Source organism: Silene latifolia, chromosome Y (assembly GCF_048544455.1).
Source record: "Silene latifolia isolate original U9 population chromosome Y, ASM4854445v1, whole genome shotgun sequence".
NCBI lineage: Eukaryota > Viridiplantae > Streptophyta > Magnoliopsida > Caryophyllales > Caryophyllaceae > Silene > Silene latifolia.
Window position 1 is genome coordinate 393,352,963 of NC_133538.1, and position 14,707 is coordinate 393,367,669.

The 14,707-nt window shown below is 36.8% G+C and overlaps 1 non-coding gene across 1 annotated transcript; it reads left to right on the forward strand.

Annotated features, from left to right (window-relative positions):
• Positions 1-13,942: 13,942 nt before the first annotated feature.
• LOC141634960 (small nucleolar RNA R71) lies at positions 13,943-14,050 on the forward strand. The gene has a single exon (XR_012539674.1). It is a non-coding gene; the product is annotated as a small nucleolar RNA R71 (small nucleolar RNA).
• Positions 14,051-14,707: the final 657 nt, after the last annotated feature.

A 14,707-nucleotide genomic window follows, 5' to 3' on the forward strand; every position in this document is an offset into this window, starting at 1 on the left:
AAAAAGACATTTGTCAGACCTGGGTGCAAGCTTATTGTCAGACTTGATCTTAATGTATGCTTCGCAACCCCAAATACGCATGAACGACAAATGAGGGACTTTCCCTGTCCATATCTCATATGGAGTCTTATCGGCCGCTTTAGTCGGGCTTCGATTTAGTGAAAATACTACAGACAAGAGGGCAAAACCCCAAAATGAACTAGGAAGCTCAGTTAGACTCATCATTGAACGAACCATATCAAGTAAAGTTCGGTTTCTCCTTTCGGCCACACCATTTAATTGTGGTGTGCCAGGAGGAGTCCATTGTGATACTATACCACAATCTTTTAGGTGTGAATCAAATTCAATATTTAAATACTCACCACCACGGTCGGACCGTAGGGTCTTTATCTTTTTATCCAATTGGTTCTATACTTCTTTTTGGAACTCTTTGAACTTGTCAAAGGCTTCACTTTTGTTCTTCATTAAGTAGACATACCCATATCTACTTTAGTCATCAGTAAAAGTAATGAAGTAGTGAAAACCTCCTCTAGCGGTGATGGTTAATGGTCCACACACATCCGTATGTATAAGAGCCAAAACCTCACTAGCTAGCTCGTGTCCCTTTTCCCGCAAGAGGTGCATGAGTCATCTTGCCTAGAAGGCAAGACTCGCATGTACCATAAGATTCGAAAACAAATGGTTTGAGCACTTTTGATGAAGCAAGTCTCTTAACGCGTCTTTCGTTTATGTGACCTAAACGACAATGCCAAAGGTAGGATTCGTTTGGATCACCTGTTTTGAGCTTTTTAGTTTCCACATGATAAACGTTATTAACATCATTTAAAACATAAATGCCTCCAATTGAAATGGCCTTGCCATAAACCACATCATTAAAATAAAATGTACAACACTTGTCTTTAATCATAAAACAAAAGCCTTCCGCGTCTAACGCGGAAATGGAGATGATGTTCTTAGTTAAAGTTGGTACAAAATAACACTTATTTAAATACAACTCTAAACCAGTAGCTAAAGTGAGCACATAGGTCCCCACGGAAACGGCGGCTACTCTAGCTCCATTGCCCATGCGGAGATCTACATCACCTTTTGCTAGTGCTTGCACGTCCCTTAAACCCTGCAAATGGTTACAAAGGTGAGAGCCACATCCGGTATCAAGTACCCAAGTGGAAGTACAAGCATAATTAACGTCTATTACATAGAGAGAGGAAATCATACCAATAGGCGTCACACGCCCTTCCTTGAGATCCTCCAAGTATTTGGGACAACTCCTCCTATAATGCCCCTTCCCATTACAATGAAAACATTCGGCCTCGGAGAGCTTGACACTTTTTGCCTTGGGATTGCCATTCACAACGGCCTTCCCCTTTCCCTTGTCAGTTTTCTTTGACGATTTCTTGAATTGGGACTTTTCTTTCCCTTTTCCTTTCTTGACTCCAAGGGACATGTTCTTTAACTTCATGGTTAATACATCCCCTTTTTCAGTCCCACTAGCCTCCATATCCCTCTCCGCTTGGGTGAGGAGTGCATGAATTTCATGGTAACTCTTATCCATGTCATTCATGTTGTAGTTTACCCTAAAGTGGGCAAACTTGGTGGGGAGTGAGTGGAGGATACAATCCACCACAAGAGTCTTAGGAATCTTACACCCTAGACGCTCTAGGATGTCAACATATTCGACCATTTTGAGTACATGGGGACCAACCTTTTAGCCCCTCTCAAGCTTAGCTTCAAAAAAGCGCGCCGCCGCATCGTATTGACGGACTTTTGGTGTTTGTGAAAACATAGTAATCATACGAGTGAAAATCTCATAAGCATTTAAAGAAATGCATGATAGCTTGAGCTTTGGGGATATTGACCATATCAACACATTCTTGATATCATTCAACATCCTCACATAGTCATCATAGGCGGTCCGCACCGCCAATGAAGCTCTTGCACCGGGCTCGATTGGAGGAGCATCGGTCAAGTAAGTGAGCACATTGTCGGACAACGCGACACTTTTGATGTTGGATTCCCATTCAAGAAAGTTACTACCGTCATCTTTTAAAATACATTTGTCCATTACGGACCTTAGCCATGAATCTTTGCCTAGTGAAGTAGTCGATGGAGTTGATGAAGTTGCCAGCCATTGTGAATTAAAATGCTACAACAAAAAGGAAAAATTAACATTCATTGTTTTAAAAAATTACTTGTAAAAACATGTTTAGCAAGTTTTAGCATTTATATAATGACCTCCCACTAAATTATATAAATGATTTCAAGACCCAAATATTAAACAAAAATGAGCATCGCTTGGGCAAAACATCCCATAATTGCGTAAATTCGGTAAGTCACGTTGACTAATTCTACCTCTAGAACTCTTGGTCGACGAATTTCCTCAAATTCATCTACTAGTCCCGGAACACAAGACCGTCTTATATCCCGTTGAGTCCAACCAATTTTAGCGTGTGATAACCGTTTACCACCCTACTTACCCAAGGTAAAAAGAGAACACCCCGCTTGGGCGAGCGTGGCTCTAATGAACAAGAGATTCATAGGTGTTACTAATTGGTAAGGCTAATCTCAATTTTTGGTATGTGAGAGATCTTGTCAATTTAGTCATAAATTCCTTATAAGTGAGTTAATTCGGTGAATGTAAATGACGTGAATTGACAACCGCGAAAATAAAATGCATATGAATGGCGATTTTGGCATGCGCGAAAATAAAACAAGCAAACATGTAAGCATATGAATAAATCCTAGTATGGCCACCTAGTTAATAAAAACTAGTCTATTACATTTCGAAAACCAACTCCTTGGTCCCTTGCCTCTTCATTCCATAAGTGGCTCTTCCTTGTGGGATTTGGAACACCTTCCAAAAATAGACTCCGTCTCGTTGTAATCCGTCTTTTGGAAACGCCGGTAAAAATAACTATTACAAATGAATTACATAGCTATTCCTATTATACATTAATTAATAAAATAAATAAAACTATTAATTAATTACAAACCGACGATATGAGATCGTATTTAATTACAAACAAATCGATATTCCCATTCATTTCGGGTAATAACGATTAAAATTAACTAGGCCATACTAGTTACAACAAGATAAATACTTTAAATAAATGACAATCATTCATTCAACTTAAATAAATATGCTTAAAATGCTGTAAAATGATGCCAAAATTGCCCTATCTATCATTCGTTGGTATCCATCTCGGTTTTTGTGGATTTAATCGATTTTTAACATGTAAAAATCAATAATTAACTCTTAAATCTCATTTAAGTCCAAACTAATTTTCCAAACTGTTTTGAACCTCAAAATTAGTCCTCACTAATTTTATGATAAATTATTAGTTTGATTTGGTGATATTTTGCTAATTTAATCAATAAAATCATAATATATAAGTAAAAATCCAAAATAATTGAAAATTTACCCAAAAAATTGAAACAAAATTTTTTAGTATTCTAGAACACTCCTAAGAACATCAAAATGTCAGAAAAATTGCCCAAAAAATCCGGATAAATTTTGTGAAGAAAAAGATCGATATTTATCGGTTTTTAACCACTAAAACCAATAAATATCAAAACAAAGTGAAAACACACATGAAAAATCAATTTTGACATTTAATTAATATTATTAAATGTACATAAATTTATAATGGGCATAATCAAAAGTTTCGAAATTATGATTAATTAATTTGACTTTTATCGACTTTTAACTCAAAAATCAATAAACATGCAAAAAATTCGAACCAACCTTCAACTTTTTGCATACAATCAATAGAAAACATGAATGAACTACCATAAAAAATCCATGCACCGAATAAACGTTTAACTAATTTTAGTCAATTTTTAACTAAAATACGGCATTTTGACTCGGTTTTCTACCAAAAAAACATTAAAAATAGCAAAATAACTTCAAAAATCACCAAACAATTCCACAAACTTTTTGAGTTTAGTAGGTATGCATGTCCCAAAAATTTCGTGCTAAAACCTCGTCTAACACAATTTTTGAGTTTTTATAAATTATCACATAATTCATTAAAATGCTTAAAATCAACATGCAAATTACAAGACTAAGCTCTGATACCACTTGAAAGATCATAGATCCATATTAGACTCTCTAATAAAATTAATTTATCTCATAAATTGTCATTTAGGTGATCTATGTAACATGCATGCTAATATGAAAGCATAAAAAGAAAGTATAAGGAAAAACAATTCCCTTACATTGAATTTGTGGTAAAAAGGGCACAAACTAGTTCACCTTACTAGTTTGTTCTTGAGTTTAAACCAAATGAAAGATCCTCCTTGCAAATCTTCAACTAGAAGATCTCCTTCTTGTTGCACCCAAGAACTAACCCAAAATAATAACAAGTATTGACTAGTAACTTGTTAATTTTATACCCTTGATAATATTGTAACTTTACTAACTTTCTTAGTAAATATTAATGTATGTATACTAACAACTTAGTAGTGATTAATAATTATTTTAGAGAGATGAATAACAATTGTTCACATGCAAATAGGTAGAGTGAAGAAGTGAGGTAGTGTAAATTGTGAACAATAGATGGAGTATATAGGAAGGGAAGTGGCGGGTGGAGGTGGAGTGAGGGAGTGGAGAAATTTTGTCTTATGTTTTTATCTTACATCACATGTAAACTCTTACATAAGATAAATTATGGTAGTATACAAAACAAGGTGAAATGATTATGTGAGTAATCATCCACTACTCTTATTTTACACGGTCCACATGACCATTTACGGGTCCATGTTGGTTCTTATATTTGTCCCACAAATCCGTGTAATTTTTATTTTAGACATCGTATCATGTTTAAATACTTCCATAATTAATTCGTCCAATTCACTCCGTAAATATACGTGTACCACTACACATATTATTTACGTACTAATATTAATCACATTAATCAATTAGTACAATTTTAGTAAATTAACAGTTAATTAACTAAAACCTGTTTCCCAAAACTTATTATTTAATTATCGCATAATTAAATAATAACTGCCGCTCCTCGAGTTCGCAACTCGAAATCTCTCTAAAAATATTCGACTAACTTTTTAGTCTACAAATCAAGGGACTATATAAATTGTATCTCATACTATTAATTAGTTGTCTATTGGGGTTCGTTCCTTTAGGTGTGACTGAAAGGGTCAGTTGATCACCGCCGTCTCACGACAATAACGTCAAACTCTAGTCAGCCAACCGTTATCGATATACGTTAATCAACTGACGAGGATCAAATAAATAAATATCTGATGATATTCCATTAATGAGATTTAATATGTTAACGCACTATTGTGGAGGACACTAACTCCAACAGTTTCAACCTCATTGAAGGATCGTTTATTTGAGAGGATTTCCTTCATAAACTTTGAATAGAAAGGGACTTACGTAAGTAGTTCAATAAATGGGACGGTGACTTGCAAATTTTTAACAACTTCCAAAAACTTACCGAACTTACCTTCCTCCTTGTTCTTTGCTAGACGATGGGGAAATGGTACTTGAACAACTTCCTTTGGAAGATCATCCTCTACATCTTTCACTTTCTCTACTCTATTAGGAGCATCCACCTTTTTAGAAACGACATCACCCTCCTTAGCATTAGGAGAGACTTCCTCAATAATCACCTCGTCACTTTCTTGTTGGAGCTAGTGTCCTCCACAGTTAGTGTGATAACGTGTATAAATCTCTTATAGGTTCACATGGTATACTTAGTATTTTATAAGTTGATTAACGTTTACTAATAACGGTTGGCTTGCTAGAAGTTTGACGTTATTATCATACTGATGGCGGTGATCAACTGGTCCTTAAAAGTCACACCTAAAGGATGTGTTTGAGAGATGTGATTATATGAAAATATAATCACATTGATGCCTTATATGACTAAAAGGTTAGTCCAAGTATTTGACTAAAAGGTTAGTCAATGTGATGATGAGTCGATTATTTAATACAATTAAATAATATCAGCTGAGACGAATTAATTGTTAATTCGTAAATTGAATATAAACTGTTATATTTAATTAATGTATATAATGTTAGCTTAAACGAATTAAGATATTAATTCGTAATTAAACATAAACGGTTATATTTAATTAGCAAATTATAAATATGCGATATTTATAGTTAATGTATATATTATGCGAAATTGTCATAATAAATGATAACAGATCGGTATTAATAAATCGACTACAAACTGTTGTGTGTGGACTTATTAATATGTGACGACATAAATGACAATTGATAATGATACACATTTTATACAATATGATAACAACCTAAAATAAGAAGATTTTTCTCCTTATTTGTTTGGCTTTTACACGTTTAAAGGGGAGAAAAATAAGAACAAGATCTTTCCCTCTTTTCTCCTTTTGGACGGTTAAATTGGAGAGAGGGTAGGATCATTTTCTCTCTTGATTTTTTCTCGATACTCTCATCACAAAACCCTAAAAATTATTAGGAATTAGGGTTCTCTTTCTAGAAAGAAAAAGGCATTTCTCGGAGCATTTTGGGTGCAACGATTAGGAGAATATCGATCTCGATATTTGTTCTTAGGCCAAATTCCTAGGACCGGAGGTTAATTCTAATCTCTATTCTTTTGTTTATGCATTTCGTTTATGACTCGTAATTTCATATTTCATAATTTCGTTATAATCCAAATTTTATTGATGAAATATACCGATATTTCTAACAAGTGGTATCAGAGCTTAGGCCACAAAATTATTTTATATGATTTTCATAAATGGATTAAAACAAAAAAAAAATATTTTTAAAAAATATTTTCGGCAGTATCAATTCTTTTTTTTTTTGAAAACAACCCCTTTTATTTGAACAAATTTGTTTAATGTTGCTACTATAACAAGATTGGCATAATCATCAACGTTTAATTTAAACATAGATCCAAACTAGATGATTCAATTTAACCTCTTAAAATGAATATCTAAATTATGATTAAATCGATTATCTGAATATTTGATTCATCAAAATTGATTTGAACATTATTAAATTAATGAATCATGATTCTTAAACAACAATTTAACACCATGTATGCCAAAACTATATCGCAAAAACAAATGAACATCATCAATTAAAACAATTTCCATTTACATTTCAATTTAATTCTTATTAAATCAAAACATCTACAAATTTATCATATTATCATCTTAACATATTAAAACAACAATATCAATAAATCAAAATGGAAACAAGGCATCAAAAACAAAAAAAAATCTCGGCAAAAAAAAAAAATTGGGAATGAAACCCAAGCCCCAATGCAAGAGCTAACGAGTCACTTGCTTATAGTGACTTCGTCATGGAAGCGGGTGCGATAAAGAACGTACTCATTTTTGCAATGGAAACCAATTTGCAAAGATGCTTCATTGCCCAAGGTGCAAACAAGATTTTCACCACGCTCACTAATGAGTTCTCAAAAGCACCGAGAATCGTTACTTATGAGCATACCTGTCGATTCTTTGAGGCGAAACTCCAGAAGGGCCAACCTTTTAGCCCACACATTCTTGACATGATTGAGAATGTCGAGAAACTGGAGGCACTTGATTGCAAAATCAGTGAGAGCATAGTCATTGACCGTATGCTTCATTCACTTCATGATGGTTTTGCCCTTTTCAGGGCAAATTACTACATGAATGACATGAAGAAAAGTCCTCATGAGCTACACTCACTTCTCGTACAGACCGAGAAGGATATGAAATTGAGTGGGAGCATGAAGCAAGATGTTCTCATGATTTCCAACAAGAATAAGGGTAAGGGCAAAGCTCACGACGACCTAACTGTAGGAAAGACAAAGTTTAAGAAGTCAGGAAACGGTAAGAGTGGGCCTGGTGAGACTAGTGGCTCACAAGGCAAGGCAAAGAGCAAGGGCGGTAACGTTGAGTGCCACCATTGTCACAAGACTGGGCATTGGAGGAGGAACTATCCCGTGTACCGTGAGGACATAAAAGCAGGCCGCGTCACTCCTGTTGGTATGTCATCTGATATTCATATGATTGAGATTAACCATGCAAGTTTCAGAACTTGGGTACTTGATACTGGTTGTGGTCTCATCTGTGTAATCATTTGCAGGGCCTAAAAAACATCACACCCCTCGCAAAGGGTGATGTGGACCTACGAGTCGGGAATGGAGCAAGAGTTGCTGCAGTCTCAATGGGAACATACGTAATCCAAATCCCCGAGTGGTTTTGAGTTATATTTATATAACTGTTACTATGTACCCAGTTTATCTAAGAATATTATTTCTGTTTTCGTACTTGATAAAGACGGTTTTTCATTTTCAATAAAGGACAATAACTGTATTTTCTCTTTTAATGAAATGGTTTATGGCAAAGCAGTTTCCATGAATGGAATTTATATCTTAGATCAAACCACAGATATATTACATGTGAATAATAAGAAATTAAAGGTTGGTGACAAAGATCAAACTTATCTATGACATTGTCGAATGGGACACATAAATGAAAAACGTGTAAAGAAACTCATTGAGAATGGGACTATCTCCACATTTGATTTCTCATCATTTGGCACGTGTGAATCATGTCTTATCGGCAAAATGACTCGAATTTCCTTCAAAGGTGTTGGAATGCGCGCTAATGACCTATTAGGACTCATACATACTAATGGATGTGGACCTATGTCAATCACCGCAAGAGACGGCTATAGATATTTTATCACTTTCACGGATGATTTGAGTAGATACGGATATGTCTACTTAATGAAGCATAAAAGTGAGTCTTTTGAAAAATTCAAGGAATACCAGAATAAGGTTCAGAACCAACTGGGAAGAAATGTTAAAGCACTCTGTTCAGATCGTGGTGGCGAATATCTTTCTAATGAGTTTGATCAACACCTTAAAGACTGTGGAATAGTTTTACAGTAAACTCCACCTGGAACACCTCAATTAAATGGTGTGTCCGAATGGAGAAATCAAACACTACTTGATATGGTTAGATCCATGATGAGTCACACGGTAGTACCTGATTCACTATGGGGGTTTTGCTCTTTTGTCAGGTGCTCTTATACTTAACCGAAGTCCGTCTAAAGCTGTCGACAAGACTCCGTATGAGATATGGAAGGGAACGGTCCCCAACTTGTCCTTTATTCGGGTTTGGGGCTGCGAGGCTTATGTCAAGTGGAGACACAAGGATAAGCTCGGCCCGCGATCGGTCAAGACATACTTTATTGGTTATCCAAAAGGAATGTTTGGTCATTACTTCTATTCGCCTACCGAACATCAAGTTTTTGTTGCGGCTAGTGGAAAGTTCTTAGAGAAAGAGTTTCTCGAGAACAAGTCAAGTAATAGAACCTTCGAGCTATCAGAGATTCAAGAACCAACAACCGAGGAACAGAAGGAGGAAGATGTTCCTTCAACTTATAATACGGTTAATATTCCTCAGGAACCTAGGAGGTCGGGTAGAGTCTCTAATCCTCCAGACAGATACATTGGTATGGTCGAGGAAAATGACATTTTGCTCCTAGAGAGTAATGAACCTGCTACCTATAAAGGTGCCATGACCTGTTCTGACTCTAAGCTATGGCTTAAAGCCATGCAATCCTAGATGGACTCTATGTATGAGAATGACGTATGGGATCTTGTTGATTTACCTAACAAGGTACAACCTCTTCAGTGCAAATGGCTTTACAAAATAAAGCATTTTGTAGAAGGGCAACCAAATACCTATAAGGGACGACTAGTGGCAAAAGGTTTCACTCAAGTGCACGGATTGCATTATGATGAAATCTTTGCACCCGTAGTTATGCTGCGTTCCATTCGGATAATCTTAGCAATTGCCGCTTTTTATGACTATAAAATTTGGCAGATGGATGTGAAACCGCCTTCTTAAACGGTTATTTGGAGGAGGAATTGTACATGGTACAACCCGAAGGTTTCATAGATCCTGAAAATCCTAAGAAAGTGTGCAAGCTTAAACGTTCCATTTATGGACTTAAGCAAGCTTCTCGGAGTTGGAATCATCGTTTCGACCAGGTGATAAAAGAGTATGGTTTCACTCGATCGGTCGAGGAACCATTCTTATATGTCAAGTCGAGTGGGAGCAAGATTGTTTTCTTGATATTGTATGTCGATGACATACTCTTGATTGGGAATGACATTCCTCTCTTATCTTCGGTAAAAGGATGGTTGAAGAACCATTTCCGGATGAAAGATCTGGGTGAGGCACAACGCATATTGGGAATCCGTATGTATCGAGATAGATCACGACAGATGTTATCACTGAGTCAGGAGTCTTATTTAGATAAGATTCTTGAAAGGTTCAGCATGACCAACTCCAAGAAGGGGAACCTTCCAATGACTTCTGGGATGCATTTGAGCAAGTCTCAGTCACCCAAGATACCGGAAGGGGTCGAACGCATGAGTCGCGTTCCTTACGCATCAGCCATAGGATCAATCATGTATGCCATGATATGCACACGTCCAGACGTGACATATGCATTGAGTATGATGAGTCGGTACCAAAGCAATCCAGGTGAAACACACTGGATGGCTATTAAAAACATCCTTAAGTACCTACGGAGAACTAAGGATTGGGCATTGACTTATGGAGGAATACTAAGCTATGTGCTATCGGTTACGCAGATGCTAGCTTCCAAACGGATCGAGATGATTCGAAATCTCAGTCTGGATTAGTCTTTACTCTTAAATGGTGCTGCGGTTAGCTGGAAAAGATCCAAATAGGAAGTGGTACCAGATTCTACTACTGAATCCGAGTACTATGCCGCTTCAGAAGCAGCAAAGGAAGCTATATGGATGCGTCCATAGTTCCTAGTTCGAATGACCCAATCACCATCTATTGTGACAATAGAGGTGCCATCTTCCAGGCAAGGAGCCTAAGTCTAGAAACAAGTCTAGACATGTACATCAAAAGGCTCACCTGATCCGTGATTACGTGGAGCAAGAGGAGATAGTGATTGACAAGATTGTTTCAGATGACAACATCGTGGATCCTCTCACTAAACCATTGAAATATGATAAGCATAAAGGGTACGTTATTTCCATGGGAATTAAACGTGTTCCTGAGTTGTAGTAGTTGCTTATGGATTAGATACATTTTCTTTTTCATATGCTATTTATAACTTCATCGTATTATTTCAAAGTTTGTTTTTTATGTGGATTGTCAAGAACATTGAACGCCACAAAGTGAACTGAATTACACTATATTTGTTTTGGTTTGTAATCGCCTACATGAGCTGATAACTCTGGCTATTATATTGTGAAGTTGATTGATGGTGGGTTCAACGAGCCATAAGTCAAATGGTTGGCTGATCGATCACAGATGCGAGTTATAACGATACCTCGTAGGACATTGTGACAACGTAATGGAGTCCTAAATGTTTAAAAACATTCGGTGCCAGGTCGTGGATTGGACGTCCATTGTGTTCCTAGAGTCGATTATTTTGACTATCGACTGTCTCTTGAGATTAAGGCAGTTTTTGGGTGACTTTGGTTTCTTTCTCATGGTCGACCGTAACAGGAGGCTAAGCAGATTTTTACTGGGTCATTTCATACTGTGCTTGTATCTGCAGGATTCGAGTTGAAGAAAATATCCATCCTTTATCAGGTTTAGTCATTTATCAGGGCCACTCGAGGAGTTGTAACTGAAATGCATGGCCTTGCTCGAATGATGATTCGTTTATCAGTTATGTTACTCTCTAGTAGGGAAAACCACTCTTGATATTTATCACTTGCAAAATACGACCTTTGTGAATACGGATTTTGCAAATTGTTTTACATTGAGTGGGAGAAATTAAGGATATGAGAATCGGTTATCGCACATACACTTGTGAGGACAAGTAGGAGATTGTTGGAGCTAGTGCCCTCCACAGTTAGTGTGATAACGTGTATAAATCTCTTATAGGTTCACATGGTATACTTAGCATTTTATCAGGTGATTAACGTTTACTAATAATGGTTGGCTTGCTAGAAGTTTGACGTTATTATCATACTGATGGCGGTGATCAACTGGTCCCTAAAAGTCACACCTAAAGGATGTGTTTGAGAGATGTGATTATATGAAAATATAATCACATTGATGTCTTATATGACTAAAAGGTTAGTCCATGTATTTGACTAAAAGGTTAGTCAATGTGATGATGAGTCGATTATTTAATACAATTAAATAATATCAGCTGAGACGAATTAATTGTTAATTCGTAAATTGAATATAAACTGTTATATTTAATTAATGTATATAATGTTAGCTTAAATGAATTAAGATGTTAATTCTTAATTAAACATAAACGGTTATATTTATTTAGCAAATTTTAAATATGCGATATTTATAGTTAATGTATATATTATACGAAATTGTCATAATAAATGATGACAGACTGGTATTAATAAATCGACTACAAACTGTTGTGTGTGGACTTATTAATACGTGACGACATAAATGACAATTGATAATGATACACATTTTATACAATATGATAACAACCTAAAATAAGATGATTTTTCTCCTTATTTGTTTGGTTGTTACACGTTTAAAGGGGAGAAAAATAAGAAAAAGATCTTCCCCTCTTTTCTCCTTTTGGACGGTTAAATAGGAGAGAGGGTAGGATCATTTTCTCTCTTTATTTTTTCTCGATACTCTCATCACAAAACCCTAAAAGTTATTAGGAATTAGGGTTCTCTTTCTAGCAAGAAAAAGGCATTTCTCGGAGCATTTGGGTGCAACGATTAGGACAATATCAATCTCGATATTTGTTCTTAGGCCAATTTCCTAGGACCGGAGGTTAATTCTAATCTCTATTCTTTTGTTTATGCATTTCGTTTATGACTCGTAATTTCATATTTCATAATTTCGTTATAATCCGAATTTTCTTGATGAAATATACCGATATTTCTAACATTTCTTTGGGCATAGGGGGCTCAACATCCTTGGCATCAAGCTTGCTCTTTCTCGTAAGCATCAATAAGCGATGGGGAAATGGTACACGATCCCTAACAAGAGGCTCTTCACTAGCCTTCTTCTTGTCATTTCCCCCAAGCTTGGGCTTTTAACAACCACCTCGTCATCCAAAGTCATGGATGGTGCATCATAGCTTGTACCACTTCTCAAAGAGATAGAATTAACGGTCTCATGTGGTTGCATACTTTGGGGTGGTAGTTGGCCGATCTTCCTTGAAGAACTAGATGAGGCTAGTTGAGCCACTTGTTGCTCTAGCATCTTGATTGCGGCATTGTGAGATTGATCATTCTTTTGGATTTGAGCCAACAATTCCCTTTGCATTTGTACTATCAAGCCCTCAAGTTTACCTCCTCCTTGGTGATTTTGTTTTCCATTTTGAGGTGGTGGCCCTTGATTTTGTTGGTAGTTTTGTTGAGGTGGCCTTTGTTGGTTTTGATAACCCGGTGGGGGATTATACTTTTGTGGTTGAGGGACATAGGCATTTTGTTGTGGTGGGGGTTGAGGGTTAAGCACATTGTTGCTTGTATAATACAAGTTCGGGTGGAATTTTGAATTCGATTTATAAGTATTGGAAAAAGTACCCGGTGGATATGAACTTTGTCTAAAAGCTTGAAAGGCATTTACCTCCTCAATAGTAGCTCAGAAATAAGCGGTGTAATGACCTGCACCTCCGCAACCATCACAAAAAATGATTTGACTCGTAGAGGACACGACATTGAGTTGTTGAAGAGAATCCCTAGCATCTCGTTCCGTTAATTATTGTTGGAGTAAGGCAATTTGAGCTAACAAGACGGGATTTTCGGAGGATTCTTCTTTACCTTTGAGTGGCACACTTCGGAAATTGACATATTGTGCATCATGGATCTCCATAGATTCGATCGTGGCATGAGCAATATCAGTGTCAATTTGATCAAATCGCCCATTGTTGGCGGAATCAAGAATCCTTCGGGACTCGGCACAACATCCATTGTAGAATGTTATAGCTAGAAACCAATCATCCAACCCATGATGTGGGCATTGCCTTTGCAAGTCTTTGTACCTCTCCCAAGTCTCATATAAGCTCTTAAGAGCTTGTTGACAGAATCCGGTGATTTGGCTCCTCAAGGTTTGAGTTTTCTCCGGTGGAAAAAACTTTTGATAGAACGCAAGAGCCAATGTCTCCCAATTGGTGATTCCCAAAGCGGTGCGGTCAAGGCTATTAATCCAAAGCTTTGCCTTTTCCTTCAAAGAGAAAGGGAAAATTATTTCCCTTATTTGGGCTTGAGTGACGCCCGTTTGTCGGATCATGGAGAAATAATCGCAGAAATTTTGCACATGCAAATTGGGATCCTCCAAAGGACTTCCCCCAAATTGCTTTCTCTCAACAAGGCTAATGAAATACGGCTTGATCTCGAAGTCCGGCGCGGTACTTTGAGTAGTTGTGATACCGGCCGAAAGCATGGCCGCGGTGGGCTTTGAGTGATCGGAAAGTTCCACCATCTTTTTAGTTGAAGATGATGGTGGTGGTGAAGATGATGAACTTGAAACCTCTTCTTCTTCAAGAATTTTTAGATCGTATAGGTAAGACTTTCTAGCACTTTCAACTTGCACGGGAGAAGCGGCTTTTTTCACTTCTTTCCAAAAACGTCGTCTTCTCCTAAAGGTTTTCTAGGGCTCGGAATCCGGTGAAAGCAAATCTTCACTACGAGAAGACATGGGCATAAGACAACAATTTCTAGAAAATGATAAGTAACGGTCTCAAGGAACAAGTGATCTTAAAGATAAA